Source organism: Olea europaea, unplaced genomic scaffold (assembly GCF_002742605.1).
Source record: "Olea europaea var. sylvestris unplaced genomic scaffold, O_europaea_v1 scaffold376, whole genome shotgun sequence".
NCBI lineage: Eukaryota > Viridiplantae > Streptophyta > Magnoliopsida > Lamiales > Oleaceae > Olea > Olea europaea.
Genome location: NW_019256967.1, coordinates 317,493 through 324,302, shown reverse-complemented (window position 1 = coordinate 324,302; position 6,810 = coordinate 317,493). Strand labels below are relative to the sequence as shown.

Sequence of the window (6,810 nt, the reverse complement as noted above, 5' to 3'; positions counted from 1 at the left end):
AGGTACTCATAGTGTAGTGACATTAGTATCTTAAGATACAACGCTTTTCTCCTTACAGTAGAAGTACTTCAAACGGCAAGAAACAACGAACTTGAAATTGAAAACACTCTCTACTTTGAATATTTGATGCAATAGAACCATGATTTTGCAATATAGTTAATCAAACGCAAGCCCTTCATCGAGCGGATTCTTCCTTTTGCTACTCAGCCTATAGGGTATTAGCAACCGTTTCCAGCTATGGATTGATATAATGTAATCAAAACATATGATTATGAATGAATTTAGACCATCAAGGGGGTCCAATTTATGGAGGTTGAAGCGTTGTGGCTGGAGAGACACGTCCAAAAAATTAGCATGTTTCATGAAGAGTAACAATTGCTTAAACCACTCATTGTCTGTCCAAGTCACCTCTCGAGCGATTTTTTCAGTAAGTCGATAGCCCCCTGTGCGCAAGGTTCCACTCGAGTGTTCGACTTAAATTCCATTTTTTAGTCTTCTTCAACCTTAAATTTCAATTTCTCATTCATCCGAAAATGATTTTGTGAATCTAATCTTACCAGTCATCTACTCAGTTAGTAGAACATGTTTAACTTTATGCTCACGAATTGAATATTTGATCGAAATTGATACAAAATCATTGTTTTATAAACCAATTTCCAACATCTTCTTCTCCCATCCTTGCATTATATAGCGTTGAAAAATAAGGAAAAGTTTTCAATTTACGTGTAATATTATTTTATGGAAGATTATGTGGTTAAAAATAGGTGAGAAAAAAATCAAATGTAATAGAATGAAATTTAATGGGGACCAAATGGGGGCATAGTTTCTAAGCCTCCCCATTGGATTGGCCAATCAACTAGGACACCCCTTTGCATACTTAGTTTCGCTATCTGTATCCGCTCCACAATCAATCCAGTAGATGTTATAATGCGTGCAAATGCACAAAATCTCATAAATTTCTATCAAAAGCTCATTTCCCCTAAAAGTAACATAGTCAGATGTTAGAAGCTCCTAGCTCTCCAGTTGAATCTATAGATGGCAATATAACGTAAATTTGTATCAAAGTACATTTGGGTTTATCGAATTAAACGAAAATCCGATGTGCCTGCCACATTCATAAGATTCAAAGTAATTGTTGAAAATTTCTTTAGCACTTCCAAAAAATGAACTATTTTCACCATATAGCCTAGAAGAAAATGTGTGTTTAAGTCAATTTCACAAATTTCCTTTGCCGCACAAATTTTGATATATGCCATAAAGTTTCATTTGTTATGTGGAATGCGCGGAATAACGAAAAAAGATATCATATGTCTCTATTAGTTAGCCTCCGTTCGAATACACAATTTATAAATCTTTTACAAATTCAGTGAAATACAACATTAATTTACATTCATATTTTATTCACACATTTCATAAAAGTCACTATTATTACTCTTTAGTCTTTATAAATCATTTACAAATTTACCAAAAGAGGAAGAGAAATGTACTGAACGTGCCCAACGGAACAAATCATTATAGATTTAGTTGCTGATCTTATCCACCAATAATCAGAACTGGACAACTTTTCTTGATCCCACCACTAATATTACTGTAAGTGGACCTGTAAATTTCTATGCCAATTTCAATTATTCGAGTCACTGTGATGACTGATGAAGGATTGTGTTTTGTCCTTTTATCCCAATTCTTAAATCATTGCAATGAAGATTGTTTCGATTTGACAACAGACAAAAATTCAAAATTTTACTAATGCCACGAAACAAGTCACATTGAACTATCAAGATAAGTAGACGTGTAAAATGGGCCAAACTATTTTATCTATATCTATTTATCCATCTTGTCAGTTTTGATCTCAAAATTTTAACATGTCAGCAAACGATTCCCTCTTTAGCTCCTGTTTGAGTCCCATTTTTCTTTTTTTCTTTTTATTTTTAGCAAAAATCAAAGAAGGGCTAAATGTAGTTATTATTCAAGACTATGTTTTTCTTTGTGACCAACTAGATTTTGAATTAATTGCTCTATATATATAGGCGGCTTTCGATTATAGGTGATCTGTATAGATTTATCTTCCTCTTGCCTTTATTTGATTTTCTTTTAACTTATGGATTTTTTTGAGAACTACCAGAATATCATCATGCATGCATGTGTAATGCGTCAAAAAACAACAAAAGTAAGCACTGTTGAACACAAATATATAATATTAGCATCAAATTGTTTGATGGGCATTATAAAGAGAAATTAGTCAAAAATATTGTTTTGAATAATGATTTTTTTTTTTTTTTGGAGAATGTGTGATAAAAAGAAAGAAAAAGTTTTGAATTTATGTGTAAAATATTTTCTTTTTTATGAATGTATGGTTACAAATGAGTATGAAAAATAAAAGGTTTTGAAATAAAGATGAGCGTGCAGCACGTTGTTGTCAAATTGAAAAAGAAAAGGAAGTTGCACCCAGGGCACATCTCCAAGTGATAAAAGGGGAGGGTGGAGAAATCCAGTTTGCTTGAGGCTGCTGCGTCAAGGGTTCGAATCCTGAAATATGAATTTGGCTCTTAGGTAAGTGCAAATGTACAAGCAGCCTTTCACCCTGTATCTTTGGAGGCATAACCTGTGATTTACCTCCCTCACAATGCTCCAAGACAGGGGCGGTGGGGGACCCTTAAAATTGGGGTTCAACCTTTTGAAAAAGAAAAGGAAGTTAAAATATTCGAGTACTAGTCGTGTACGGTGTACTCGACGTGTGTGTATATATACACACAAGAAACAAGAAAGAGAGAAACAAGAAAGAGAGCTAGGAAGGAAAAGCTTGTTGAAGGTGGAAATTAATGGCTTTCTATCATATCACAGGTGTAGTAATTAACATCTTCTTTCCGAAGCTTTTTGTTCTTAAACAACAAAGAAATAACCGGCCTCCAAGCCCACCTTCACTTCCTCTGATAGGCAACCTTCATTTGGTAAAAGAACCAATGAATAAAACCCTAGAAGCTATATATTACTTCTTAAACTTGGAGTACGTAAAATTCTCCTCATAACTTCACCTTCAGCTGTCGAAGAATGCTTCACGAAAAACGACATCATTTTCGCAAACCGCCCTTCCACTCTTTCTACAAAACATTTCAGTTACAACAATACAACAATCAGCATAGCCCCTTACGGAGACCATTGGCGCAACCTCTGTCACCTGGCGGCCCTGGAAATCTTTTCCTCTACGCACATTGCCATGTTCACTGGCACGCGCAAAAGGGAACTTATGCTGATTTTGAAGGAACTCTTGCGCAGTTGTAAGCGAGACGGGGGATCAACGAAAGTGGATTTGAAGTCGAAGTTCATTGAGCTTGCTTTCAATATGCTTTCGATGACAATAGCTGGGAAAAGATACTCTCGAGAAAATGTAGTCGATGCAGAGGAGGCGATGAGGGTTAGATTTATAATGAGGGAAATGCTGGAATACAGTGGGAATACAAATTTGGGTGACTTTTTGCCATTTTTACAGTGGGTGGATTTCCAACGATTGGAAAAAAGGTTTGCAAATTTGATGAAGAAGCTTGATAAATTCATGCAGGACTTGGTAAATGAACATCGCGAATTACTTTTCTCGAGTGAGAAATGATGTGAAAGCCATGGACAGTCTGAGAAGACAATGATAGATCACTTCCCATCATTGCAACAGAAGGAACCAGAGTATTACACCGATGAGCTCATCAAAGGAATTATTCTGGTAACTATTTCAAACTTGTGTAGCTTTTTGATTTTAGAGTTGGGCTAGAAAAATATTTAATAAGGATAATAGTCCTGTACCAATGAAGTGTCGAGATGAGTTAGGCTCGAATGGGCCTAATCCAGTTTTCAAATTTTTTTAGCACAGGTTCGACTTTTTGACCATTGACTCTTTAAGCATTGCAAGATCTGATTCAACTGAATATGAGACTTGGATATGCTCTTGCTTCCAGCAGATATGCTGGGAAAGATAGTGATAAAGGGGAAAGTTGAGCCCCCTATAAAATAACAAAATAAAGGCGACCACTACTACCTATGCTGCTTTTTTCGCATAGAATCCTAGGAACTCGATAAAAATTCGTGAGGGGTAAGATGTGTTTAGACTCTCCCGTAAGGGACAGTACATAAGTTAACGGCTTAGAGATAACTGTCGGATCTTTACACTTCAATTTTTCTGAGTCAACATTCACGGAGGTTTTTTTAAAACATTGGAATTTACATTTATCTATTTGATGTCTAACTTTGTGCCTGTGTTCATATATGGATGGTTAGGTGTTATTGGTAGCAAGGACAGACACAATGTCAATAAGCATGGAATGGGCAATGTCACTACTCCTAAATCATCCTGAATCCATCAAGAAAATCAAAGCTGAAATAGATGCTAATGTACCAGAAGATCATTTACTCGATGAACAAGACCTACCAAAGATGAGATACCTACCAAATGTCATCACTGAAACTCTACATTTATATACCAGTTCCATTTCTGATCCCTCATCAAGCTTTTGAAAACTGTACTGTTGGTGGTTATAACATATCAAAGGGCACAATGCTGCTAGTCAATTTATGGGTCATTCACAGGGATCCAAGATTGTAGGAGAAGCTGACTGAGTTTATCCCTGAGAGGGACGAATTTAAGAAAGAAGAAGGGTATATGCTTCCGTTTGGAGCGGGAGCGGGAAGGCGTAAATGCCCTGCCGGAGGTATTGCAAATCGGGTGCTTGAATTGACACTGGGAACACTGATTGAGGCATTTGAATGGGAGAGAGTGAGTGAAGAAACGATGGACATGACTGAAGGCACTGGTTTCAGTATGCCTAAAGTTAAGGCCTTGACGGCTAAATGCAAACCAAGGGATGCCACTATCAAGCATTCTTTAGTCCTTTCTTGAATTTGGTTGAGTTTTATTATTAGAAAATTTCAATTTCCATTTTAACTATGAGAATCAGATTCTCAAGCTTGTTTTTAGGCCAAGAATTTCTAGTTGTATTTATACAAGAATTATGCTCTGGTGTTAATCTCATCTTGATTTCTTGAATTACTAGCATTCCAGTTATTGCCATCTTTGAAATCATTTTGTCATTAGATTTATTGCCATTATTAATTTAATCAATAGGCAGGGAATCTTGCCAAATCTCGAGCTAGTCACACATAGGAGTTCGACCGAAATAAGAGGTGCTCTTTATTAGGAGGAAATACACAAAAATGGCTCTTCCACTGTAGCAAAATTTGACATTGGCCTTTGACCCATTAAATGAATTAAAAAAAAAACAAATTAAGTTACAAAAAAAAACTTCACAGTAAAAGCTCATTTTACCCTTCAGACTGTTTGAAAATCTCTCACCGACCGCCGACCGACCAGTGCAGAAATTCGACCGATCGACCACCAGAGTTACACCAACGTCGCAATCAACGATCATCATTTACATCGGAAATAAAATAACCGGTTAGTTTTCATCACTTTTCTCCAGTTCATTCGATTTTCATGGTATAGCACTTTCCTTAGTAATTTTGGTTTAATTAGATCCATGGGCATGAGTAGTTAGATTGTGGGTATGCTGGAGTGTGAAAAATGTGAATTTTTGGCATTTTTTGGAGCTCAGTGGCCGAGAATGGCGGTTTCCGACCGTTCCCGGCCGTCGGCTGTGTTAATAGTCGGTTTAACAGTCGGGTTAGTCTGGACTGTTAACAGTCGGCCCAGACTGTTAACAGTCTGGGCCCAGACTATTTAATTTTAATTTTTTTATAATTTTTGTAATTAATTAAAAAAAATTTTGATTAAATAGTAATTATGTTATTTATTTATTTAATTTTTTTATCATTGTCAATATAATATAATAATTGAAATATTATAAAATTAACAATGTAGATTATTTTTTTTATGAAATTATCTTTAATTTATTTTTTCAAATTTTTTTTATGAAATTATCTTTAATTTTTTATTTCAAATTTATTTAATTTTTATATTTGTCTTTTATATAATTTAATAATTGAAATATTGTAAAATTAACAATGTTGATTCTATTTTTTTTATGAAATTATCTTTAATTTTTTATTTCAAATTTATTTAATTTTTATATTTGTCTTTTATATAATTTAATAATTGAAATATTGTAAAATTAACAATGTTGATTCTATTTTTTTTATGAAATTATCTTTAATTTTTTATTTCAAATTTATTTAATTTTTATATTTGTCTTTTATATAATTTAATAATTGAAATATTCTAAAATTAACAATTTTGTGTTGTTCCTTTTTTTTATGAAATAATCTTTAATTTATTTTTTCAAATTTATTTATCTTTACATTTTTCGAAAATGTATTTAATTTGAAATTTTTTGTTTGTAAATATATTTTCCAAATAATAATATTTTATTTAATTATTTAATTTTTATAATTTCCTTTTTTATATAATTTAATAATTGAATACATAATATTGTTCGAAATTAACAATTTGTTTTGTTCCTTTTATTGTTCTTTTATGAAAATCTTTGATTTTTTTTCAATTTATTTAAATAATATTTATATTCTTTAATTTTTTTGACAATACATTTAATTTGATTTGTTGTTTTTTGTAAATATATTTTTCAAATGTAATATTTGTGACTGTATGGTAGTTAGAGTTCGGTTCTCTTGATTTTGTAAGATTATGCTTTCTTTTGTTATCTCTTGTTCAATGCTATAACATTTGAATTTTTGCAGGATGGAGTATCATTTAGATGCAGAGTTGAGACGGATGTCGGGGAAAGCTACTTGGAACAGTAACTTTGAGAGTTTTACTGCTGTATTGGAGCTGCTCGATGATCAGCACGGAGATAT

At 33.3% G+C, this 6,810-nt stretch overlaps 1 pseudogene; it reads left to right on the top strand.

Annotated features, from left to right (window-relative positions):
* The first annotated feature begins 2,819 nt into the window (after positions 1-2,819).
* LOC111386885 lies at positions 2,820-4,977 on the top strand (annotated as a pseudogene).
* Positions 4,978-6,810: the final 1,833 nt, after the last annotated feature.